The sequence below is a fragment of the Urocitellus parryii genome, chromosome 10 (genome assembly GCF_045843805.1).
Source record: "Urocitellus parryii isolate mUroPar1 chromosome 10, mUroPar1.hap1, whole genome shotgun sequence".
Taxonomy (NCBI): domain Eukaryota; kingdom Metazoa; phylum Chordata; class Mammalia; order Rodentia; family Sciuridae; genus Urocitellus; species Urocitellus parryii.
In genome coordinates, this window is record NC_135540.1 from 134,790,110 (window position 1) to 134,816,544 (window position 26,435).

Below are 26,435 nucleotides of genomic sequence, written 5' to 3' on the forward strand. Positions count from 1 at the left end.
TGTCTTTCAGCGATTTTCTGAGCTCTTCCAATATACTTTTCAGCGGGTCTTCGTCTTCATTTCTCTTTTGATCACATCTGTTTCTTTGGTGAAATTACTTTTGGTTTTTCTTTTTGGGATACTATGCTGTTAACTCATTGAAGACTGATGATAACTAACCTCTGTGCTCTCTGGGAGTAGATTATGTATGATGCATATTATTTTTTATCTGCCTTCTGTGTTTGCTTTTATTCCTGTCTCCACCGCCGATTTTTGCAATACCCATGCCAGGTCCCTTGTCTGGTTTCTGTCTGGTGTTACTCAGGCATGAATAAGTACATCCAGCCGTTTTGTCGACAACAGCACCAAGGAGGCTTGGAGGCCCTGGTTAACCCAGATCCGTGTTAGATTTGTGATCTCCCCCTGTGCCTTCTACTCAGCCTGTCTTGGTGAAATGCCTCCCCTACATTTTAGCATTCAGGAATCAGTGTGGTTCAGAAGGAAGCCCTCAAAGGTGCAGATTTGTTGTGACTCCAGGATTGGGCCCCCCGCACCCTCTCTCTCCCTTTCTGTCCCAGGCAGGTGTTCCCAACCAGAGCTGATTTCTGAACAACAAAAACGGCATCTTTTCCTGGTTTCTCCTCATTTAGCAGCCTCTCCCTTCCTCCTGGCTCATCTGCAATGTGAAAATAGATGTTTATGGGAATATTCTGTCTTCTTCATGTGTGGTGTGCAGCACTGGGTCTATGCTCACGAGTATTTCTCGTTCTGCCCTCTTCTGAGACCTATAGCAGGGTCAGCCCTTTTCTCCTCCTCCAAAATTAGGCCAGTCAGACCTGACAAATGGCTCGGACAGCAAAATCTGAGCTGAAGTAACTGCTTTCTTCCCCTTCCACGGTGAGCTCGGAAGCCTCATGCTATGATGGTTTTGTTGGACGAGGGTGAAGTTGGCAGGTCCCTGTGTTCCTGCTGTGAACAGAAGTCCTAGTTGGTTCACTATAAATGTGTATGTAGCAACATCAATTCACAAATTTTTGCTGTTTGAAGCCACCAAGATTTAAAATTCGTTGTTTATTTCTGCAAAACCTATCTTCCTTGACTAATGCAGGAAAACAAAAGCCAGTAATTTCCGCAGCAAACAAAAGGAAGCCTGGGAATTGAGGTGGTCACACAGGTGGCTAGAAGGTAGGGATCAGAGCTGACCATCCATCACTGGCCCAGTACTCTGACCAGCTGCAATGGTGTCCTCCAGTGTTGGGGGGGGGGAATGTAGTGTAGGGGGGAAATCTCTAAAGTTTGGGTCCAGTGTTGCAGAGGGTTTCAGATTTAGCTTGTGTTCACTGTGAACAAACCAATGGAACCTAAGCCTTTTCTGTTCCTCTCTGCTTCCTTTCATATAAATATATCGTCCTGTGCACTGAATTGAATGCTGTTGACAGGATTATTTATACCCTTGAACAAACTTGGCTGATTTATGGTGGATTAGAGGGATCATCTATATCCCTCAAAGAGCCATGGGAGCTGCTGCCTTGGGGTCTTGTTGCAATTTATAGTCTATAAATGTTTTCTCCTTTTCCTTTCTTCAATTTTTTTTGTCTTTACAATTAGAAAAAAATGTGTGTACAATCCAAGATATATTTGAACAACAGAACTTCGCATCTCTGTGTTACTACTGGGCCTAGTGACAATGGGAGATGTCATAGCTCCAGTTTCATTTTTCTAAAATTCAGCCACGTGTTAGAAACACGGTGTCATCTCCAGATCTGTAGAAGGCAGGCTTCAATCCCTGTCCTGCCATTCACTAAGGTCTGGTCTTGGAAAATATCCCATAATCTTTCTCACCCATGAAAATACAAGAATAGCTTTTTAATCCCACAGGAATATTGGAAATAGCAGATGAACTCTAATGTGGAAAGGCCCTGGGAACAGAGTCTAGTCCCAAGTGAACACTCAGTATAGACAACTTGAAAGCACCTTGTGAATTCTTCAAGTGTCATCTAGTTCATTCATTCTTGCACTTAATATCAATTTGCCAGGCATGCTGCAGGACAGTTGGATTTAAAGTTATGTAGGACATAGGTGAGAGTCAGGTTAAACTAACAATTAAAGTGAGATTCACTTCTGAGAGTACATAATTCTGAGATTACAATAGCTGACATTTGGGGCTTACAATGAGCTCTAGGGCTGGGCTGAGTCTTTACAGGAATCATCATTTCTTTTAACCTGTGCCTACCCACTATTAACCTCTGCAGACCTTACTATTATTATCCCCATTACAGACAGGAGGAAAACAAGGCTCAGATATGTGAGCTGCAGAGCAATGGGAGAGACCCTGAAGTTGGTACCACTCTGAGTGCACGGGTTTAGCTCTGACTGTGACACACCCTGACACTCACAGCTTCTAAAGATGGCTGCCACATCAAGATGGAGAGCCATGCAAGGCACATCAGAGAAAGAGATGCCTGAGCTCAGCTTGAGATGAGGGTAGGGATGCCTACTCAGTCAGAGGAGTCCTGACCCTATTTCCAGATGGTCACCCAAGAGGAATGCTGGATAACTACCAACAGTTCACAGTGGAAGTACAGAGTCTGAAGTTTCACCTTGGAGGACGAGACTTGAATGAATAGTAAGCAGGCAGGAATCTGATCCAGGTGCTTAGATAACCAAATATGGAGCTTGGACATGGAAAGGCAATGATAGATATTAAACATGAGTCCAAAATGATTAACTTTGCCATTTGTGTTAGATAAATGGATTCTAGCTGGTTTCATGAGAACCTGTGGCGACCCCCAGGTGTTTTTAAAATTGTCAGTTGAGCACAGAAGAATAAAATTTCAATAATCTTTATGACCTGTCAAATCTTTTTCACTTGGAGTTGTATCTCATTCATGGTTGCATTGAACAAATAAAGTAACTACATGTTACTCATGATAAGCACTGAGTAAATTGTTGGATGAGTGGATGAATAAATGAATGAAGACCTAGATTAGTGATAGTAAACAAAGTGGGGAAAAAGTAGAAAAGAGCAGAATTGTGGGTGTGTCCATCTGTTGGCTAGTTGAGGATGGACTTGTAGGGACAGAAGTGAGGGTAGTAGGACTTTATCCCCTTCTGGATGGTACCACTCATGCAACCTCAAAAGTAATCTGGATATTTTGGGGATTCTTAGAAGTAGATGTAGGTAGTCACCAGCAACCATGGAGAGATGTTCATGTGATTTGTTAGTAAAACTCTCTGACTGTGGGTGGGGCTTTTGTGGCTGAACTATTAGATGTCCTGTGATTCATTTTGGAGCTAGAGTGAAGCTGACTCCATAGAGGTTGCTTGTGTTTTCATTTCTCAGAAGGCATGTTGCCAAGCAAAGTCTTGATGACTCTTTGGAGTGTTCACAGCCTAGGGGTTATTGAGATTCTCTTGTTCTTCAGAAATTAAATTCTTGAAGATAAGTGCCATGACTTACTGTCTTCAAGACCAGTGGGGCTCAGAGCACCTGTGTTCAATCACTATCTAAGGTGACTTTACAGATATCCCTGGGTCCTGGAAGAAGATGCTGCTTCAGGTTGGATACTCATGAAAGACATTTCAGAAAAGCTTTGCTCATGCAAATTTGAATAAGAGGTTCCCACACAGAGGAACCTCACCCTTGGCTAAGATGGTTGCAGAGTGGGTGGATAACTACAAATAATTCACCATGGAAGAACAGTCTGCTCTTGGTATGTTGGAATCTTGATGTATTAGGAACTGCTGCTGCCCTGCTCCACGGTCTTAGACCCAACTCGGAATCTATTTGGAGCTGCAGAGGAAAGTCCTGTCCACACTGACTTCTTGAGTGTGAGCTGAGTTCCCTTGAGCTCGCCTGGGACTTTCCCTTTCTTCCCTGCCTGGGGCTTCCTTGGGAACTATAGGAGCCTGTCCAGCCCGTCTGGGCTGCCAGGAAGTGCTGGTGATGCGAGGTCCCAGGGGCAATTCCAACCAATCGTCTAGCTTGCAGCTGCTTCTATAGCAGTTCCTCGCATCATTTCCCAGAAATGAAACCCCCTACCCCCGAGGGGACAACTCCGAGGTGTGCTCTGCACAGGTCCTTGGAGTCTCCAGAAGGACAGTGCCCCTGTGGCTCACAGAGTTAATCCGCTTTTTGGCTTCATTATCCTTTCTCTGTCTCACTTTCCTACTCCCTGCTTTAGACAAATAAATGATATTCTCGCAAGTCTTAGTCTTAGGGCTTGATTTAGGGAAAAATAAAATATGATACTCTGGTTGGTGCTCAATAAATACTGGCTGAACATATAAATCTGGTCAACTCCCCAGATCAGGATTAACCCAAGGACCTGGAGGACATAGTGTTCAATTGCACGATTTCCCCTGACCTCCAGATAGGGTTTCTCCTGCCCTGGAGATACTTTTCATGGTCCTCTGAGTCAGTGCCTGTCAAACTCCTGCCCCTGCCCCTGGGAGGCACTGCTCCCCTCCCATCCACAGCCAGGGCCTCTCTCTCCATTTCCATTATCTTCATCTCCATCTCCATCAACTCCATCTCCATCTCCATCTATCTCCATCTCCATTTCCATCTTGTAGCCAACCCTGACTATGGCTGGCTCAGGACCACCTTGGTGAGAATCTGGATATTGGGGCCCAGGATGTGGTGCAAGTGGCTTAGTCTTCATATGTGAGTGCACTCAGGCTGTTCCTGGCCAGTGTGGAATGAATATGCCTTGAGATCCCTGTGAAGCTCTCAGCCACACTAACCTACTTGGAGATTCCACTTGTAATTATCATGTAGCTATGCCCCAACCAGAAGCCACCACTGCTTGGAGCCCTCTTCATACCTTCTTCCATACCAGAACCAATTTCTTTAGAGATCACCATCTACCTAGGATTAGTTCCAAATTTCTGAGGAATGAGACTTTAAAGTAAAATGTTTTGTTTTGGGATTGAAATGAACTAAAGTTTAAATCTTATTTCCCCCACTTTATGGCTAGATGATCTTGAGCAAAATACTTATTCCCCTCCGAGCCTCATTTTTCTCAAATGTAAAATGATAGTATAACTTGTGGTTCAAAGTATTGTCACAGATAATATATGTAGGGTTCCCTGCATTTACTCAGTAATGATAGGTCTTCTATTCTACTGCTTTTTCAGTATCATTTGGATTATTGGACCCGCTCTCAGTCCTGGTACCGCCCCCCTCTATTTTATCCACACTTCCCGACACCATTCCATTGAGCCTCCTGGCAGAGAATGTCTGAGATAAGACCCAGGATGCTGGGCCTCTTCTAATTAAATTGTGGTAACCATGCTTTCTTAGAGTCTGAATTTGTCTCTTTGGTATCCATTCATCAGAGGCCAATTGGAATAACTACATTTTCTTATTTTCTATATTTTCAGTGCTGTGAAGTCTGACTAGAGAAAGAATGACCCACTCAGGGCTATCCATGTTTTTTAGAGATGATAAAGGGCTTGCCCAGGGGCGCTTCTGTCCTGTGCAAACCAACCCATGACAGCCCAGGCCACAGTCATCTCCTTCATTGAACTATCCAAGTACCAAGCCTATATTCCCCCACTCTGAAGGGCCCAAGGACCAGGTCATGGTCAACTAAATGCAGTCCCTCTGCCCCAAAGCCTATCAGAATTATTCCAGCTGGGCCATTCTAAGCTGCTGGCTCTATGGCAGCTCCATTTTCCTGTGGAAAACACAGTCACAGCTGGGTCCCAGGCTTTGTCCTCGCTCCATACTCCCCCCACCCAAACAAAACCATGCTTCCCCATGTGGCCCTGGGGCACGGTGCCCCTCCTCCTCCTCTTGGGAAATATAAGTAATAAAAATATATATTTTTTTCATAGCATCAACCTGTGTTGTCACTTAGTTACCTCCACAAATTAAAATCTCTGGGACTATTTAGAGACAGTCCTCAAATCCTTTAGAGAAAATGTGAGGTGTTCACTTATTAGGAATTAGAATCTGGTAGGGTGCAGCGTTCTTTCTAAGGCACGTAGGGAAGATGGCTCAGGAAATGAAGTGCCAGAGCCAAGCCTCAGGGCTCAGGACCCCTCTTAGCGTCTCTTCTATAATCCCCAAATGGGAACAGTAGAGTCCGGTTTAATTTGGATCCAACATGTAACTTTTTGGAAATTTACAGAAGGAATGTATTTCTCAAAAAATTAAAAATGATATGACATAAAATGGAGGAGCCCTAACATGCAGATTTCTCCTCTGAAGTCGGTTCCCTCACATTCCCTGTTAATAGTCTTGTGTGTGTGTGTGTGTGTGTGTATTCTTCCACATTCTTTTATTCTGCATAAACGTGTACACATATCGAGGTAAATTTCTTGAAATAAATCAACTTTCAACATACCTATTTTATTTCTCTTTTTAAACTATTTTTCTCCACATTTTGTTCTTGGTGCATTGTAATTTACTCAATGATGGGGTTTATCATTGTTACATGATCTTTCCATGGTCACAACGTGACATTTGGCCAATATCACTCCCCAGAACGTTTCTCTTCCCTTCCCATCCCCCAGCCCTGGTCTCGATCCTCTACTGATCTCCCTTTGATTTCCATGTAACTCCTCCTCCCTGACTTTCTTTTCCTTTTTCCTGTCTGGCTTCCACATATGAGGGAAAGTTGACCTTCTGAGTTGGGCTTATTTCACTTAACACAATGGTCTCTCGTTCCATCCATTTTTCTGCAAATGGAATGATTTCATTTTTCTTTATGACTGAGTATAACTCCACTGTGTATATATACCACATTTTCTTTATCCATTTATCTATTGGTGGACATGTCAGGTGGTGGCATGGTTTGGCTATTGCTAATTGTGCTGCTATAAACATACCTATTTTCCAAACATTCCTTTTTCCCTCAACACCTGGTGCTGATTGTCCGTCTCTGGCCTGGGTTCTGAAATAGGAGTAGGCGAACTTATTTAGACATTTCCCTACTGCTGTGCAGCTAGGTTGTCGTTCACTCTGGGTCAATTCAATTACTATTTCTTGAGCTCATGCTGTGCAACTACAGTAGCCAGCAAGGCCCTCTGTGATCTGCCCTTGGGTTTCTTTCCAGCATCCTCTCTAGAATCTCTCTTCCCAGCCACGCTGCCTTGCTTTCCTGAACACTCCTACCACAGGGCCTTTGGATGGGAATGCTGGAGCCTCACAGGCTCATGGCCTCAGCTCCCTCAGGACCTTGCTGAGATGCCAGCATTTGTGAGCGTCTCCCTGCCCTTCTACATGGAGGAGAAGGCTCCCAGCTTGGTCCGGCCCATCCCCTGCCCTGTTCTGCTTTCTCTTTGGTGCAGTCATTGCTGATGTAGGAGAGACCTGCTGAGAGTAACGTGGAGCCAGGGCTACTCCCCTTCCCCCCAGGCCATTCCGCAGGACTCTTGCACTGTACCTCCCAGACCAACTGGCCCTCTGTCCTAGGCTTCTATTGCAACTGTAGGGTGACTTGCTCATGGGGGAGCAGCAGGCTCCCAGCCTTTGTTGTCCTGCTTACTCTCACTTCTGCACTCTCCCTCCACCAACATTCCTCTTGGAAGCTCCCCACTCCTTCCTTTTACATTGTAATTACTGGTATTTATGGCTTGGACATGGAGGAAGGAAACAGGCCAACAGAGAGGCAGAGCAGGTTTGCAAGGAATTCCTGGCCCAGTGCTTCCCCATCGGCCTTCACCGCCCTGCTGGAGCCTCATGGCATTAATCCATGAGATGCAGGCTGCACCCTGGGCATCCTGGAGAGGCTGAGCTGGGAACCTGAAGGATTTGGCTGTGCCCAGGGCTTTAGGGAATGTGTAAGGTGGGGCCCATGCGCTGGGCAGCAGCTGCTCTCTTGGACAGGTGTCTGTGGTGGGCTAGGGGGGCACTGGCCTTGGGGCAAGAGGCCTGGTTTACCCACTGGCTGCCACTCCCTCCTGTCTGTACTGTGGGTCTGGGATGAAGGTCATGTCTACTCACTTCAGGGCTTCGGAGGATGGTGACTGAGGCATGCCTCCTAGAGGTACACAGCTGTGGGCCATGGCTCCAGGGAATGGAATTTCAGTCTCCTGGCAAGACAGGGAGTTGCATTTCTCCACGCCTGGAGGGGTTGAAGGGTTTAGGAATCCTCAGTTTTTAAATTCAGCTTGGTATCTATGGCACATTCCTAAAATTTCAGTTTCTTTTGCCCTCATTAAAATGTTCTCTAACAAATCCATTCAAATTAGTACCAATCCAAGACTAATGGGATATGCTCGAATACTTTGCTTCTTTCCATTCCTCCATACCTACTGTCATTTCTGCCTGTATTTCTGAGGCTTGCATTACCATGCTGTGCAAAGAACACAGGTTAAAATCAGGCCACTTTCAAGCCTCAGGTTGTCTACCTGATTCCTTATGCACCAATTTTTTAATCAGAAAATGGAGATGAGGATACCCACCCCTCCAGGTGAGTTTGAAGGCCGATAGCAATAGTTTATATTTACAAAACATTTAGGATATACCCAGCACTTTACCTATATCAACATGTTGAATCCTCACAATAATCCTGTAAGGTGGGTACTATTATTATCGCCCTGCACAGATGAGGAAACCAGGGGTTAAATAGCTTCCCGAAGTCACATAGCTAGGAAGGAACAAATCTATGACTCTCAGTACTATAGTTTTAATTCTTCCTTGCAAATGGGACCTCTGAATACAAAGCCTTGCCTGTGTTGGCTACGGTAACAAAACAGAAAAAGCCCTCTTTACCTGTGTCACTAACTACCCAAACAGGGCATTTCTTCCTGCTCATTCTCTTCCTTCCTGATTCTGCCTTTTCCATCCAAATTGAAATCCTGCCTCATACAAGAAGCTGTCACCACACCTTACTTATATATGATGCTTATTGCTTATGGGCAGATTTGCATGTGTTAACTCATGTGATTTTTAATAATCCTTGTAGCTGTGATACATACTAAGTGTGCTTGTGACTCTCCATTTAGAGATGGGCAACAGCCACTCAGTTAGGACGAGAACCTTGGTGGGACCCTCAGCTCTGTCCTGACTTGTGCTGGTGTCTGGGGCTTGAGTTTGTCATGTCTGGGTGGGGGATATTGACTTTCACCATTTACCTAATGTCCGATCCATTCCCTCTTCTGGAAAAGCCTCTGGACTTGCCTTTGGAGACCTTTCCTTCTGCTTCCGTAAGAACTTGTGGTTTGGGTGGGGTCCCCTGTTCTGGCATCTCCACGCTACTCCAACGCTCTGGTCACCGTGGTCCATGGGTGGGAGGGCAGGTATCAGAGAGAGACCATCGAGACATGGCCTGGGAGTCTGCTCCACCCTAGAACCTGGCAGTCTTCCAGCCTGGGGTTGCTGAGCTCCAAGGAGGTAGCCTAGAGTTGCTGGTGATGCTCCCTCTCATTACCAGGAGGGGCCTCGCCAATGGCGAAGTACAACAGGGAAAAGAGAAACTGAGAGACCAGGAAAGACACTGCAGTCCATGTGCTTAGAGCACCTGGATTCAACAGAAATCGAAGGGGGAAGGTCTCCCCACAACTTTGTTATATGTATTTAGACCCCACCACACCCCACTCTTATCTTGCTTGGAAGCATTTGAATTGGGTGTTCTGTCGCTTTCAATTGAAAGAATGCTAACAAATGGAGTCCCCAGATAAAATGCACCTTGGGCAAGGGGGTTGGTAGGAACTACGGACAGTTTTTTTCACATTTTCATGAGAGTTCTGGGCACTGATTAGGTACCCCCAAATGCTCATTAATTTGTTAATTGTGAATTTGACAGAAGATTGGATAGTCATTGGGAATTTGATCTGTTACTTAAAAATCCTTACACACTAGACAATAATTTCTTTCTTGAGATGTCCAGGGAAATTTGGAATAACTTTTCTTTGGGGTTCTTCCCAACTTGCCTTATTTCCCACTGAGAACAACTATAATTCACATGGATTTGCACCAGACAGAGTCATATTTTATTTTTAGTACTGTTTGTTCAAATTTTTTGCTAAGAATTCTTACCACTTAAGCATGAAGATTCAATCTTTCTGAACTAGAAGGTGGACACACTTCTCCTACAATGCTACACAAACTTTCTTCTGTATTCTTAGCCATGGATCTATAGGTTTTAGGGAAAACACTGACATCCTGATCAGTTTTAGGTATCACTTGGCTAGCCTTCAGTCCCCAGTCACTATCAAACACTAGGTTTTGCTGGGAAGGATTTCGTACTTGGGATTAAATTCCATGCTCTGTTGACTTTAAAGACAGTTTCCTAGGTGATTTCAGTGGCTTGTTTCAATCAGCTAAAAGGACTTGTTCCATTTTGTCCCATTGTTCTAGATATGGAACACCTACAGAAACCTAAACTGAGCAACCAATATACCACTTATTTTAACTTGAAATAATATTTGAATATTGATTATGTTCACAGAATTGGAAACCTGGTACTTAATGGGTTACGAGGAGAAGTGAGGCTTCCCTGATGGAGAAGAAATTCCACCTGTTAACCACAGCACCAGCTCTTGCCTGGCACTTGTAGTCTACCCTTCCTGGAGGCCTCCCTGCCCTCGAGGTTTAAGACTTTCAGCCAATCCCCACATTTGTAGAACACAAATCTATGTGCATCTGAGTTGAAGACATTCTTGAAGATTTCAGCTCTTGTCTCTATCTCAAATACTACTGTTGAAATTCTCAGTGATTTCAGTACCTACTTAGAAGACTTGTCTCATACTCTGGTCCTACAGTTCCTTGTCTTCCACTCAACAGCAGCCTTTTATTCCCATGATCACCTCCCTGAGCTTTTCATGATCAAGAGCTCCAGGGTTGTTATAAACTCAAGTTCTACCACTTCCTGTGTTTCCTGCCCACTCACTCATCCATCTAGTATGTAAAAGCCAATGGCTTTTTGACCTCACATGGACACTTCCACCTCTAAACTATTCCTTATTCATCTTCTTTTTCCTTATCCTGCCTAGATCCTATGATTACTCTCTGAAACATATTCTTGATCCCTCTTTTCCTTTTTTATACCTGCTTGACTAGTGCATCCATCACATCAGCTAGATGTATTGGAGAAAAACACAAATCATGCTGCATGCTGTCCATCTCAGGACCTGTTGATGTTCACCTCCACGGTGTCCTTGATGAATGCTGCCCATCAACGATACTGTATTTTCCTATTGCATTGGAACCCACTCTTTTTTATAACTATTTTATACCTTTTCCTTTATCTCTTCCCCCTGTGGTCACTCTCAGCAAATGATCCTATTTCCCATCTAACTGAGAGAAGTAGAAGTGATCAGAAAAGATACAAGCTGTTACCACCACACAGATGCCATACACCCCATTGTGCTGTGCGCTGTGCTTTCCTCTTGTCACTGAGAATGAACAGTCAGAGCCTCATGCAGGGTCCTATTGCCTCTCCTGCACCTACACACGCCAGCAATTCCCCTCTCTGTTGTGTATAAGTTTCCTACTTTTTAAAGGATAATTTGCATGTGTGTGTATAGATATGTATATTGATATGTGTGTGTGTGTGTATATATATAGAGAGAGATAGAGAAAGAGAGAGAGAGCATGGTAATAAGTATGTAAATATGTTGATGACATATTTATAATTATAAAGTAAATAAGGTATTAATAGATGCATATAGCAATAATGTGTATAGAAATAAGACATAAGTAATTACATATGGAGTAATATATACTTAACATATATTTCCCCTATACATACTATATGTACTATTTTTAATATATATTCCCATTTCTCTTTTCAGACAGTGTCCCATTACTCCTGCTTATAGTAAAAACTCCTTGAATAAACCACCTCTGCTCGCTGTTCAGGATTTCATTCCTCTCCTCTCTCATAAGCTTCTGCCTCACTGTGTGCTGAATCGCCCTTGTCAAGGCCATGCACAGTCTCCCGGGGTCTACTCATGCGTCAGCCTTCAGTCTCTTAGTACTCGATGTGCTGTTCCTCCGCCTTCTTCACTCTTCCTGGAGAAGCCTTTGTCCCTGGGTTTCCCTCTTGCCCTTAGCCTCCATTGCTGCCCTTCTCCAGGTCCTCTTTCTCCTCCCAGATACCATTTTGGGTGCAGTCACTTTTCTCCCTTGGTGATCCCATCCAGTCACCTGGCTCAAAGTTCCATCTTTGGCCAGACCTCCTCCTGGACGCCAGGCTCAGGGTCATCACCAGCAGGCATCTTCAGGTGCACATGCAGTGGGCACCATGAACCTCGTATACCCAGTACCCAGCTCCTGATCCCTCACCCTACTGCCTATACTTTTCTCATCTCAGTAATCATAACAAATCCCTTCAGATGCTCAGGCCAGATTCCTTGAAGTGTCCCTCAATTCTCCTCTTTCCTGCAAACCCACATGGACAAATCCTTTCAGTTGACCTTAGACATCTCAAGCATCTTGCCCTTTCTCACCACCTCTACGGTTGCCACTTTTTCTCTTTCCAAATCCTCTCCAGCCTAATTTAGCCACAGTCTCCATGTGGTCTTCCTGCTTCTGCCTTTGAGGAAGCCACCCAGCAGACATGCTGCCCTGTCAGGACTATCCAATGGCAGCTCTTCTTATTCTGAGTAAAGACTGAAGGCTTAGACTGAGCCCTGAGGTCTCATATTCTGCTTCTTGCTCCTTTGCTCATCCAGCTCTGACCACATTGTTTCATGTTCCTGCCACAGGACATTGGCACACACAGTTCTTCCTGCCTGGAAAGAGTTCCCTTAGGTGTGCACTTATATTGGCGTCTATACAGCAATCTACATCATCTATATCATCTATATCTGTACCCAACTTTTAACTTGATCTATATTCTCATCCTTCTCTCCATCATATTTCATGTTTATGCTCAAATTTCTCTTTCCCAGTGAAGCCTCTCTGGCCACTCCTCTTTAATTGCAACCACTGTCCGTCTCTTCCTCTCTTTATTTTCTCTACTGTGTGGATCGTTAGCCAACATACTTCTTATTGTACTTATTTCCTTTTGAATCATCTGTCTTTTCCCAAGACAGATTTCCTGGAAGATGCAAAAAGGCAAAAAGGTAGACATTGTTGTCTGTGCTCTTTGCAGCTGCGTCCTGAGCATCTAGAACAGGTCCAAGTGCAAACTGGGGGCATGCATTTGAGCCAAATCATGAAACAAAGGCTGCAAAGGTATCTGACTGGGAACCATGACCTCTCACCTCGCAGAATTCAGTTGGCTAGCTTCTCTGTTAGACCCTTCCACAGGTTGCCAAAAAAGACCCCTGCAGAGGAGGCCAGGCCACATATGGAGCTCTGCCCACAAGCCCCTGAGTAGGACCTCAGAACCCTGGTGAACCTGAAGGTCTTGGATATCCTCCCTGCTCTCTTATGGGGGGGCGGGGGGGTATCCCTCTGATTGCCAGGAGAGGCTCATCCAAGGAAAAGGAGTGTGGATAGAGAGCTTTTTTCTTTTGGCTTCCTTGTCTGGTTTTGAAAACAACAGTCTGGTATTTGAGCTTTCTGGCTGGTGAAATAAAAATACTACAAATAGAATAGTCCTTAGTCAAATTAATATCATTTTATTACCATGCTATGATGTAATTTGTCTGCCCTCAAACACAGCAATCTAATGTAGAGAATCAACTGTAAGGTCGATGGCTGTCACACTTTTTATGTGGGTCCATTTTAATCTGACCTGTGAACCCCTCATCGAGTGAGCTGGCAGCTATTGAACTTGCCCATCCAGCCTGCTGAGAATGGAGCAGGATGCTAGGCTCCACCTTGCCTTCCCTCCTGAGAGGCGACATTCCAAACAGCAGACAGAAGGGAATTTTAGATTTCCTGTTAGAACCTGTCAGTCCCTCAGCTGCTTCAAAACCTGCAAGAGCTTGCCACCGCCTCCCTGCATGAAGACCAGTCTTTGAAAGACCTTGGTTGCTCTCCCACTTCCTTCTGACCTGCCTTCCTCATTCCAGGCACAATAGACAGGCGATGCAACCCAGCTGCCTGGTATCTGAGCTTTTCCTGGAACCAGTCACACACCATCCATTCCCGCCTGTGACTCTTCAGCCCAGAGCTCTGCGCCTGGAGGCTGATCTCAGGGTTCTCTCTGCTCAGTGTTGCCCTTCAGTGGCTCCAGCCCACCTGTCTCAGGCAGAGCACCTGTCCTTTTCTGTCCCTGGATCCACTTGCTTTTCCATGCTCTTCCCATCCTGAATGTCTTTGACTTTTGTTTTCTATCAGCCAACAGGACTAGAAAGGCCTGGAGAAAGGGAGTTTGTTGGTTTTGATCCCAACTCTGAATCAAGAATCTACCGTGAGGTCAAGCACCTTGTAAGTCCTGAATCCTGGTTCTGCATTATTATACCAGTCATGTGGGTACTAGAGTTTTTAAAAGATAAGCCAGAGACCAGTATTTAATTACAAGAAATTGGAGAGCCAGCAGCAAGGGTGAGAAGAGGCAGGGGAGGGGGAGAGAGAGAGAGAGAAAGAGGAAGGGAGAGAAAGAGTTTTCCAGAAATCCCCAGCTCCAACCCTTGTTTTCACAAGAGAATTCTCCTCTTGGGGTGACACTGGCTCCACTGGGCCTCGTCCACCCACGTTATTCCGCGCCCCCTCAACCCGGCTGGGTGAGGGTTAATAGGGCAAAATGAAGAAGACTTCCGAGCACCCACCCCTGAAAGCCCCTACCTGCAAGGTCTGTCTGCCAGCTGCCCTCAAGTCTGAGTACTCGCCCTCCCCAGACCAGCCTGTGATTTCAAATAATCAAAGGAAGACAGTCCAAATCTGAAACAGTTGAAGCCAAGAACCTGATTTGGCTGAGGAGAGCTCGTGCTTATTAAAATCTTCAAAGGCCCAACCCCAAAATGGCCCGTGTTTTTTCGATTATCTCCCTCTCATTTGTCATGTCTGGAACCATTTTTACAACACAAAACACAGCAAGTTTGGAGTTTAGTTCTCTTCCCACACACACCTCTCTTGCTGGAGAGGTTCCAGAACTCTCCAGGCTCATGGGTCATGGAAGAGAGTATGTGTGGTCAAAGGGCTTCTCTGAGAGTACATGTCAGGACTGAGTTATTTTATTGAGAGAGGTCATTACAGTTCAGAGTTTAAAATAAGTTTCAGGAAGGTTCATGTGTTTTATGTAAAAAGCAAAACGTGTGGGTGGTGTTGTGGGCTATTTTTACATGAAGTCTTTTGAAGATAAACATTTGCTCTGAATTTCAGTCTTCTTTTTCTAGCACTTACTCTATGTTCAGCCCTGGACCCAGTGATCTCTGCACATTTAATCAGCTCATGTCCTTTTCTTAAACAATGCTTCCAATTCCAATGCCCGAAAGAACAGAGAGCATCCTCACAGTGCCGTCAATTTCCCTACTATCCCTAATTTAGTCACATTCCTATCCTAGCCATCCTCACTGGCTTCCCTCCTGTTTCAGTGGACATAGGCTTGAGTCAGGATACTTGGATATTCAACACCAGGCCCTCCACCTACCTAGTTGTTTTCATGTACCTTCTATTTCTCCAAGTTCACCTGACCCAGTCGCTTCTCATTCTCTGTTATCTTCAACTTCTATCTCTGGCTGGTCATTTTCAACCAGTAAAAATGTTCAGATCTCTTCCATTCTGGAATAACCTTGACTCAGCTCCATTGACCTATCACTAACTACCATGCATCTCTGTCTTTCCAAGGGAAATGGACCTGGTATGTAAAAGGCATTCTGTAGGATCAGTAAGGTCCTACAGAAAGGTCCTAAGAAAGCAAACTGGCTCTTTCCAAAGATGCTATAGAGGTCACTACCTGAAAGTATTTAGATGTGCATGGCCAACAGTCTCTGCCTTCAATTTGTGCCTTCAAATTGGTTCTGTTTGGAAATAGTTGGTACTGCTGACTGTCCTTGGAGTATGTGGTAATGACCATTTACAAACTATACCAATTTGAAGGCACAAAGCTTTAGGTAGATTTTCCAGATTCCATTGGTTTCTGGAGTGTTCTGGCTAAGACCAACTAGAAGTGGGAGACTGACCATTGAGGGTGAGAGGGTTGGGGAATGTGCAAGTATCTGAATAGGAAGGCAATATATAAAGACAATAGAAGATATAAATTATTTCTGTTCTCTTCCCAGTGACTGTTTTTTAGGATTTATGGAAATAGTTGTTAATGTCAGACACTGAAAGCCATGTTTCTAGTAGGGCATTTTAGGGATGACATTTGCACTGAGGACTTGAGTCTTGGGGCACAAGCATAACTACTTCGGGAATCAGTGACTCAACCTGGGGAGACAGCTTCCTTTCTGCCTCTGCCCAGAAGTTAGCAAATCTGGCTGCATGGAGATTACCAATGTAGGGGAAGACAGGTGATTACATCCTTCACATGTTGTTTTCTCAAGATGGATACCATCAGGTCCATGATTGACATCCTCTGCTATGATGTGCATAACAACGGTTAGCCTGGGGTTTATGAGCACATGTGTGCACAGCACAGAAATACCAAGACGTGCTTGGGGCATGTTGCTGAGTGAGTGGAGCAAGCATGACATTGGACTGCTGAGGTTTCTCAGGCCAGAGGAATGCTTTCTCCAGGAAGGCAGCAAGTGTTGTCTGTTTTGATCAGAACTGACTAGGTAGGTACTAATAAATATTTTTTTCAATGAACTTGATAAAATGAATCAGGCTGCAGAAAGAAGGACCCTCAGTCTGGACTGCTGGAATCAAGTAGAACCCAAGAAGAATCAGCTATGTTCAGATTAAGGGTTTGTGTTTGTTTTGTATGGTGCTTCTATTCATTATAATGGAAAGAGGATCTCCATTATTTTTATAGGTGAAATGGGTGGGTTAGGGATGGTCATTCCTCTTTCTAGATGAAAAGTGAGGGAAGGATGCGGAATGGTGGCTTGTGAATGGTCTCAGCATCCATAGGAGAACAGGAACCTGTGACTTAGAAGAATGCCTAAAATTTCCATGTTGCCATATTGCAGAAGGGATTTTTTGGTTCATGGATAGATTTCGACTACATGCAAATCCGTGGGCTCTTTTTGGTTTGTTTCATCTTTTAGATATTGCGGTGGTGACTATGAGGTGAAACACTTCAAGCATTCCCTCTTTGACTGAAAAGATCAGAGTAACATGGGGAGAAAATTAAAATGGAAAGAAACCCAGTTGAAAACCAGGCTTCATGGTTTAAGATGAGGATAATGTTACTGAAACAGCTGGGAGCCCCCGTGAAGGCTGTATTTCACATCTCAACAACACAGAACAAATTGCACAAATTCTAGGAATTACAGCTTCATAACAAACACTGGAGTCCCTTTCTAAAATGTCACCAAATGTCTCTGTTGACTCTGTTTTGTAACTAGTCACAAGCAGATGGCACTTTGAAGCATACAACACATTTTGGAAAACAAAATCACTTAGACATTTTTGTCTGGTTTGCTAAGATAATGTGATAAAGCCCCAAATGAAAGAATCTTGGCGTGCACTGATGAGAAGGGCGACACACCATTGAGTGGGTTTGCTCTAATTTCTTGGGAAAGTTGATTCTTCAATTGTCTTCTCTGTCTGAGTTTGGTTTCATGAAAGGTTATGAACTTGCTGAATACAAGAAGCAAGGCAAGGGGAGGTGAGAGCTACCATTGCCTGAGTGCGTACTGCATGTGAGATGCTTCGTCTAGTGTATAGAAAATCTACATAGTCTATTTAATTCTAAAATGATTCTGTGGGTACCTATTTTTTTCTCTCATTTTAAATATAAAGAAATCGAGGCATCCCACACCCAGTTAGTTAAAAGTCTGAATTCCACCTGTACCTGTTAGCCAAATCCATGTTCTTCCCATTTCATCTACTTGAGGTAGGATTCTCTCTATCTGCCTTTATTACTCACTCTACAAATATTTTCATGTTCACAAGAATTGTTAAATATTGGAGATGCAGCTAGTGAATGTTTGTGCAATGTAGTCCTATTTATGCATAAAATCCCAAATTTATTGTTTTCACAAATGGGAATTTTTAGCATATATTGACAGGTAGGTACACATTCAAAGCCCATTTTAATTCACTTTCCCTCGATTTTTTTCCTAAATCAAATACTAAAAAGCAAAATGTACAGATGTCCATTGTTACCAGGGATGATCATTGTTATGGTTTAGATGTTAGGTGTCCCCAAAAAGCTCATGTGTGAGACAATGCAAGAGGTTTAGAGGTAATGATTGGGTTATGATAGTCTTAACCTAATCAGTGCATTAATCCTCTGACAGGGATAAACTGGGTGGTGCTGGAGGCAGGTGGGGTGTGGCTGGAGGAGGTGGTCACTGGGGGTATGCCCTAGGGGTAATTATTTGCCCATGATGAGGGCATCTCTTTCTCTGCTTCCTGGTGGCCATGTCCTGAGTCACTTTCCTCCACCATGTATTCTTCCACGATGTCCTGCCACACCTCGGGTCCAGAGCAATGGAGTCAGCTGTCTAGGAACTGAGACCTCTGAATCCATGAATGACAAATAAACTTGTCCTCCTATAAAATTGTTCTTTCCAGGTTTTTTTTTTTTTTTTTGTCAGTGTGGCATAAAAGCTGACTAAAATAGCCATGTTACATACACAGTTTGGCTAATAAGATGCCCATGGCATGTCTTGGAATAGGGCTTCCACTCCCAAATTAAACAGCAAAGTTTGACAGGCGAAGTCTTTGCTGAATATAAACTCAACACTAAAAATACAATGGCTATGTCACCGCCATAAGAATGAAAGCCACATGCTAACATTGGTGGAGCAGGAACACGGCAGGAGACGGGTTTCTTGATGACTTCCTGGAATAGCTATACCACCCCTGGACCACCTACTCTGAGCTTCTATATGAGGGAAAAATAAACCTTTAGATATTAAAGGAAGTGGGTTTTCTCAGACAGACAAACACCAACTGATAGAATAGAATTTTAAAAGACCTTCCTATTTTCCTACACAGTTTTATTTTCACACCAGTTTTTGTCCTGATCTGTATTCCCCAAACATTGGAAAGTAGACAATAGATTTCTTTGGCATAGGGTTCCTTTCGTTGGGCACAAGTTGGAACAGAGTCTCATCCCCTCTCTGGCTGTGGGAAAAGGTTGTGATCCAGGAGACTGTGGCCCTTCCAGATCATCTGCGCATCACTAGCCAAAACCATCAGATGGGGTGGGAGAGGGGGTCAAGGGCTGGGCGGTACATGTCCTCACCATTTTGCTTTGTATGGATGTAGACTTGGCCTTTGCCTGGAAAGCTGAGCAAGGAACTGGAGGAAACACTTTGTCTATCTTTCACCTTGGGGAAGACCACACTGGAGTCATACCAGACATACATGATAACCAATCTGGTTTTAATAGACCTCCAAGGAAGACGGTTCCTCAGCCTCTTCCCTCAGGAGGCCATTTCAACATTTAAAAACTTGCAGTAAATTCTTCTTTTACTTAAAAAGAACGTGTACTGCATGTTTGAAGGAAGTGTCTTTTCGATCTCTAGATCTCTAAGGCAGAGTGGTGGGGCAGAAAGTCGTGCAGTCAGGCCGTCCTGGGTTAAACCGCAGCTCCTCTCCTTAGGAGCTGAGGCACTTCCTTGTGACTTCAATTCCTTGAGCCTTGGCTCCTTATCTATAAAATGAGGGGGCAATAGCTATACTAAGCCTCCGAGAGTCACAGTGGAGAATGTATGTACTAAACACTGGAAATACCATTTGCCAGGATGGTACCTAGCTGCAACGCCCATCAGCCCCTGCCACACACTCTGTGTGAGAGTTCTGTAGAGCCCTCAGGGATACCATGGGATTTCTCTACAACATTCCCTACCATGGGCTCATTAACTCCAGTTTCCTAATCTTACCCTCTTTGCTCTTACTTTTTAGTCCTTGAATCTGAACTTGGAAACTCTTTTTCCAACAATTTTTTTTTAAATATGTGTTTTTCAATTGGAAGTGATTGCATTTTTACAAAGTAGGCAAAAACAACAACAGCAAAAAAGAAACGAGAACTTGAAAATTGGAAACATCGACCTGTATAGTTTATGTGGCTGGGCACCCCAAATTCTCATTCTAGGTTGTGACTCCATAATTGAGGTTTGCACTGTAGTGACAAAGACAAAAATATAGCAATAAGACAATTGTCTGGATCGTGACAGCCAAGAATATTCTGGCTGCCATTTTTTTGGTTAATTGAAAGACAGTCTCCTCTGGTGCAAATTTTCTGCTTTGTTGACCTTCCTTTTGGGTAGACGCTGTCTCAGACTCAAGTGAGGTCTGCTGCACCCTTTTAAGAAAGGAAACGTTTTAGACCATGGACTGTTTTTAAAAGCTGTACACATGACTCTTGGCTGCAAGAGCACTGGATCTTCTGGCTTCTGGCAGCCCCGTGTGTTGGCTCCACAAGCATGTGTACGATTTCAGACTAGCAGCCACACATGAAGTAATCGTGAAGCCACACAATTCATCCCTCAAAATACGCCATACAGTGGTTCTTGTCTTCTCCAACAATGTAATCCCTAGAAATTGTGATGATTTAAAATTTTTAAAAAATCATTAATTAAATCTTCATTCACTAAAGACAAATTTAGAACATTTTTTAAAAAGTTCAGAAACTGAAATGAAAGAATAAAGCAACTACTGTAGCGGAGTTGGGTTCAGAGATTTTTTTCTCCCCTTCTTCTTTTTGTACAATTACTCAAAGCACATGATACTAAAAATGAGAAAGAAAATTCAATACAGAGTTTCAGGGCTGAAGGAAGCCCCAGAGGTGCTCTGCTCTAGCTCTGGAGTGTGCAGGTGATGACATAGACCTAGAAAGAGTCGCAATGATACGTTTAGTGTCACATGGTCAGAAGCTTAGCTGTGGCTTTGTGTCATCGTGTTTTTCTTATGATTCAAGACTGCACTAGGAGCCATTTCCCTAATGAGGGGTCCTGGGCCTCTTGGCTAAAGATGTATCCTCCTCCTGGCACTGCTAGTCATTGTATCCACTGCATATTTTGAGTTTCTCATAGCACTTAGTCTTGCTGTTACTTTCTTGATAATGATTTTGTCATTTGTCACTTCCTCTAAAGTGCAAACTCCAAGAAGCCAGGGACTTTGTTTCTTTTTTGCTGTTATGTCTTGAATAATGTGCAGCACATGGTAATTGCTCAGTGGAGAGTTCTGGATTGAATGGGCCAGAGCTGGAGAAGGAAGGATGTCCTGTTGGTTAGGTACCTGTCGTGCTGGGTGCTGGGCGCTGGGCTCAGTTATGTCTGCTATACAAACTTACAAAGTAAGCGATGTGCTTGGAGTCCTGAAGTTGAAAAGTGGTAAGAGAGTAATTAAAGCCAGTGATATTTCCCTTCAAGTTCTGACATCTGCCACGACACCATGGGAGATTATTTCCAGTGTTCAATACTTTCTGTCCCATGACATCTAAAGCTCCCAGGTTCCAAGTACGTGCTTTGGCAATCTCTCTCTTGGTTTGTACCTATCTGTGCTGCGGTAGTCTTCAGAGAAATCAACTGGAATAAATTTTATTCAGCTCAGTAAATATTCTTTGTTCCTGACTTTTCTGTAATGAGCTTATTGAGTATATTTCTCAGGTTATAGATGTAATATCTTACTCTCTCCTAATTTGTTGATGGATTCTATTGAGTTGACCCAGTTTGCAACAAAGCCTAGAAAAGGAAGAAAGCTACCCATCTGCTGATTAATGGAGGCTGATGCAATCGAAGGGATTGATGGCAAAAAGTTCAGATGGTCATAGGGCTCAGAAAGTGACACGTGCCAAAAGATGAAGCAAGCCCTGGAAAATAGACGAGACAGTAAACAACCCCGAGGTGCTATTGACTCTGATCCACAATTCTGAGTGGAGAGGAAATGCCAAATACCTGTACTTAACAGAATTTTCTACCTTCTTCAGGTGAAGGACCCATCAGACATGACAAACTTCGCTTCTCCCAGATCACAGAACTCGCTGAGGACAGCAATCGTCAAAGTTTGATGTACATGAGAAACAACTGGAGAAGTCCCTTACAAAGGGGCGTGGGGACCTGCGTTAGTTGATGAGGCAGGCAGTGAGGGCCTAATTGATGTGTCCTTGTCACCACTGTCTGGCTTACTGTTCTCCACAGGGCATGTATGCAACTGACCCGGGCACAGATTCACAAGACAAGGAAGGAACATGGGTCGTTAAAAGAGCTCAGGATTTGGAGTTTGGAGACCTGTGTTTGGATCCCAGCCCTGTAAATTGCTAGGGGTGTGACTGTGGGCGAGATCCTTCATGTCTTTGAACTTCAGTCTGTTTGTCTGAAATCATCCAGGTTAGCAATGTTTATGTAGAGGGCATTGTGAGAGCCGGGAAAGGAATGTGAAGGAAGCCAACGCCAACAGGAAGGAGGCAGCAGTTAGAGAGCAGACTTTCTCCATTAGGATCAAAGCCGATTGTTTCCTTCCACATCCCAGCCTGCCCTTATCTCTCTGTGAGGCCAGGGGTGAGTTAACCTCCCTAGTTTTAGTTTCTTCATATACGAAAGAGACAAAAACAACACCTACCCGAACTCTCACCCTTTTCCTGAATCCTGCTGTTATAACCTCTATTTTATAGCAAGGAAACTGAGGCACAGAGGAGTTCAGCAACCAACACGGGATCACACCGAGCCAGTCTGGTCTGTGCCCCGAGCGCTCTGGATTCTGACCTCTATCCCTTGGTAGAGATCCTCCGGCTCCACAGAGCAGGTGGGACAGGGCCAGTCAAGGGCCTGGAAATTGGCAAGCACTCAGAAAATATTTCCTAATACTTGAATCATTTCCTTTTCTGTCATGCGACCAGCGTGGGCTTCATGAAAGAAGGTTTGGTTCATAAGAAATGACTAGGGAGTTTTAAATTAAAGAGACAGACTCTCATTACCTTTAATATCAGTTCCAAGGCTTCTCCTAGCTCCCGCCTCCAGCCACCTAAAGCAGTGGCGAGGTTTATAGAAGAGACTAGCGAGAGAGGGAGAGCATGCCAGGGAGTGAGCTTTTATTGGGGAACAAAAAATTCCAGGGAAAATCCCATCCAATAAAGGTTAAGGGGGGCAGCATCCTAAGGTCAAGGACGATGACTGGGTCTTCAGGGCAGTGGCCAGGCACGCCTCTGCACAGACAAGCCCTCGGACCTGGGAAAGGGTGGGGAAGGCTCAGACACAGCTGTGTTTAAGCGCCTCTCACCCAGCCAGGGAGGTGACTCAAATCACGTGCGAGGATGGCCTCCCACATCCTTTCACTTTCCAAACTTGTATCCCTCCATTTTACGACATGGCCCACCATACAACTCAAACAGCAGCCACCTTTTGCACTGGCCCATGAAAATGGAAACTCATTTGGGCTCAGCTATAGCCATGTATCCAAGAAGCGGGGAGCTATGGCACACTAGCTCTGTGTGGCTGTCACACGCCAGGCACATAGTCTCTATTTACTAGGTAAAGGTGAAAGGTTCGCTATCAATTCAGGCTGATGTGGAGACGACTCGCTTGCTAAAGGGCTGTTACAAGTTCCCAGTCATTATGAGGCCTCTTTCTGCCGGGAGCCTCTTGAACCTTGCAAGCCCCTTCAGCTTGTGTTGACATTACTGACACACCGAGAGCGGAATGACCTCCTGTCTCAGGACGTCCACGTGAGAATCCAAGTAACCCAGACAGAAGAACAAAGTCCGATACTATCAACCAGAATCAAAGACAGGTATTCGTGCAAATTTGGGAGCAATCTAGGGAGTTGGGAGTGGGAGGGTAAGGGGCTTGAATATTTAAATCAAGAATATGGTCAACTGGGAGGTGCAGTCTGATGATGGGGCAGAGGGTGACATCTGGGGACATATATTCTGTGCAGCCACAGAACACAGGACAAAGAAACCTGAAAAAAAGAACCTTAATTTCCTGGGAAGGTGGAGGGTCTCATGGAACAAGGATTGATCAAGAAACACAATTATTTCCCTTAAGTGTGTTATACTCCCTCAATGACTTCCTGGTCATCAACCACAGTCTGATTTAAGACGCCTGTAAAAGAATCACAAACTGATACAATGCATTGCTTATGATATGCAATCCATTCATATCATTCCTGTTAATAAGAACCCATAGTTTTATCAACAAATGAAGAGGCTCATGCTAATATATTGCAATGATTACTTTATCCCCCCATAGCCGTGGGGAGCTATGAGCACATTTGTTTAATCATAAAATACACAGTAAATAAATCAGCACCCTTAACCAAAAATAAATCGAGCACAGGATTTATACCACTACAAAGAAACCTCCACAGAACAATATTAGCTTTAATGTTTCCTTTTTCCTCCGTTAAGACCCTGCAGTATATCAAAACAAAGGAAGCATCCTAAACTTGAATTATATAGAGACTCGATGACAAATCTGTTCTGGGCAGGAAGCACCGAGCCACTCCTGCTTGTTCCTGCCGTCTGGGTCGGCCTCCTGCTCCTACCGAGTGGATCTATAGCTCCAGAGGAGCAACGCCAGGTCCAGGGCTGGGCAAAACCAAGGCCCATCAAGCCACTTTCGCTTTCCCTCTGTGGCTCAGCAGAAGCATCCCTTTGGGATGCTTTAGTGACTGAGCCTTGGTCAGTAAACACCCCTGTACATCACAGAAGAACAGAGGGAGTGATGCCGACATGAGCCAAAGAATACTTCTCTCGGAGGAAAAACGCCTGAAGGAGTCCTCATGGACGGGAGAGAGGGCTGTTTACTTACAGAGCTCGCAGGGCTGTCCAGCAGCTGGATTCTTTGAACTCAGCGCGCGCAGATGTGGAGTCTTCGCTCAAAATCCCCTTCCCTTTGGCAGCAAGGAGCGCTCATAACTCTTTGCGGCTTCAGCTTGATAAGTTAGTTCTTGATTTGCTTTCAAAATTGTCCTCCTCGGCTTTCAACGGTGGCAGAGAGAGACAGCGTACAAAGCTGCCGGGGTGCAATGACACTGGGGCCTCCACAGACCTCCCAATTGTTTGATGGAGCCTCACAAACAAAAATAAATATCTTCTTTATCTGTTGGCTCCGTCCTCAAGTCATATTTGGGAAACAGCACAACTAGTCTGGACAACGTTTGTTCTGAACGCGTAATACTCAAGTTGAATGGCTTCTTTTTCACACTGGGGAAAAGGGGGCACCTCTGTCCAGCTGTCAGGAGGATTTCTTACCAGCTTCTTATGGGGATGTTCTTGGAGGTGGTGAAATTTGTCTCCTCTAGTTGGCAGTCAAGGGGGAAGCAGCGCAGGGCTGGAGGGATCTGGCCAGGCTCACACAGTTGGTGGAAGGACTGGAACCTGGGGCCTCCTGATTGTCAAGCCAGAGCTCTCTGCATCACTGGCAGGCAGAGGTGGAGGCCAGGGTTTGAGATCTGGCTCTTGGCCTTTGGGATTCACGCCACTGGACTAGGTCCTTGTGCTTCCGAGTCTGTATTCTCACAGCTGCATCATTGCATTGGTGGTAATGGTGATCCTTGCTTGGTCCCACAGCGTGGTGACTGTTGTGAAGGAGCTTCATGGAGAATGGAAGCAGTTGTACACACTATGGAGTTATGTCAGCACGGTCCCACCCACGAGCTGCTTTTCTCCTTTCCATTTGATATTCCACTCGATGTTACATCCCTTGTTGAAAGAAGCCACTGAGTGACTTTTGGATAAAGGAAAATACGGGTCGGCAAATGGAATAGGATATGGAGAAAACTTTTGACCTTGGGGAACCAGGTCAAGATCAGAAGGAAGGGTGTAGAGCTTGTCTAGGCATTTGCTAAAGGAAAAACTGGATCCGGAGACTGAACACTCCGGGCTCCGGCACTGCCCAGAAGACTTGTCAGTTTAAACATGGGGTCATTTAAACCTTCCAGACCACACCAGGACACAGTCCCTTGTATCGTTGTGCTGACCTTGTTTTGTTGTGGAGAGGGCATTTTGGGGGTGATTAAATCATGAGAACGACACACACACACACATGGGTGGAATTGAGGACCTTATTAAAGGACTGGAAGGCCGTTTTTGCCCTCTGCCCCTTTGTCATGTGAGGACACAGCATTCGACCCCTCTGGAGGATGCAGCCACCAGACGCCATCTTGGAAGCAAAGACCTGGCCCTCACCAGACACTCAACCTGCTTTCACCTGGATCTTGAGCCTCATAGCTTCCGGAACTGTAAATTTCTATAGTTTGTGAATTACCCCATGTGGCATTTACTGGCATTTACTGTAGCATTACTATGGGACGAAGAGTAATTAATTAATTAATCTATTTATTTATTTATTTATTTATTTATTTTTAGGAAATAATACAGAGAAAAAGCTGTTGCTGGGAGGGTATTGCTTCCATGCCCCCTTCCGTCATGGCATTGACCCACGCCCTTAGTGCCAGTGCTCCTGGGTTCCATCTTGACCTTCTTTTCTTTTCTTTTAAGGAGCAAATTTCACTTTCCTTCCTCTGTCATCTGCCTCTTTTCATATGTCCCCCTCTGCTGGCCCCTGTGTTTTCTTTGTTTTTGTTCAAATTGTCCTTCTCTTTT

The 26,435-nt window shown here is 44.6% G+C and overlaps 1 protein-coding gene across 2 annotated transcripts in view; it reads right to left on the reverse strand.

Moving 5' to 3' along the window:
• Nucleotides 1-26,435, reverse strand: part of C1qtnf7 (C1q and TNF related 7) — a 98,591-nt gene that overhangs the window by 42,854 nt on the left and 29,302 nt on the right. Inside the window, exon 1 of one of the 2 annotated variants that reach the window (XM_077803454.1) lies at nucleotides 24,640-24,651. The exons of the other annotated variant lie outside the window; for it this stretch is intronic. The gene's annotated coding sequence lies outside the window, so the exon portion shown is untranslated. Of the gene's footprint in view, nucleotides 1-24,639; nucleotides 24,652-26,435 lie in introns of those variants that run through there. 2 annotated transcript variants of the gene reach the window in all.